Raw genomic sequence first — 677 nt, 5'->3', positions numbered from 1 at the left:
AAAAGAAATGATAAGTATACAACATGAGAGAAGTATTAGCTAATGCTATGGTGGTATTCATATTGTAATATATAAATGTATCAAATCAACACATTGTATACATTAAATGCACACAATCTTATATATCAATTATCTAAATAAAAATTAATAAAATAAAAAATTTTAAAAAGATGATAAATTTTGTACATGTAACAGTTTTTCAGAGATTCGGTTGATATGTTTCAGAGCTTTTTTTCCCTCCATACAAACAACTACATGAAACCAATTTAAAATACTCTGTGGAAGTGTTAACAGCTCTTTTAGAATTTGTCTAGCAGGTTTTCTGGGCCACATTGGAAATCACCCCCTCCGCCCCCCCAGAAATACTCTGTGGAAACATGTATGCTAATATTCATAAACCAGAATGCCTGTGTAGTAGACTTCCTACTTTATGAAAAAAGTGATATAAAACATCTGGCCGCACATTAGGAACATAACTCAACTCCCAGTGAGACCAAATCTGTGATATAAACATGTTTTACTACTCATGCTATGAAAACAACATACAATCTTATGATGGGCATTTTTCAGGACTTCCATTTAGGCAAATGGTCACCATGGTAACAACGTGAACACACTGATCTGTATGCGCTTTCTCATCTAAGGCTAAATGACCAAAGGAGGCCACTTGGCAGCTG

General features: G+C 34.0%; 1 non-coding gene across 1 annotated transcript; it reads left to right on the top strand.

The window, feature by feature from the left end:
- The first annotated feature begins 282 nt into the window (after nt 1-282).
- Nucleotides 283-347, top strand: LOC130854687 (U7 small nuclear RNA). Its single transcript, XR_009054129.1, has one exon. It is a non-coding gene; the product is annotated as a U7 small nuclear RNA (small nuclear RNA).
- Nucleotides 348-677: the final 330 nt, after the last annotated feature.

Source organism: Hippopotamus amphibius, chromosome 5, assembly GCF_030028045.1.
Source record: "Hippopotamus amphibius kiboko isolate mHipAmp2 chromosome 5, mHipAmp2.hap2, whole genome shotgun sequence".
In the NCBI taxonomy this organism is placed as follows: Eukaryota; Metazoa; Chordata; class Mammalia; order Artiodactyla; family Hippopotamidae; genus Hippopotamus; species Hippopotamus amphibius.
Note: the sequence above shows the minus strand (reverse complement) of the source record. Positions and strands in the feature narration are given on the sequence as shown.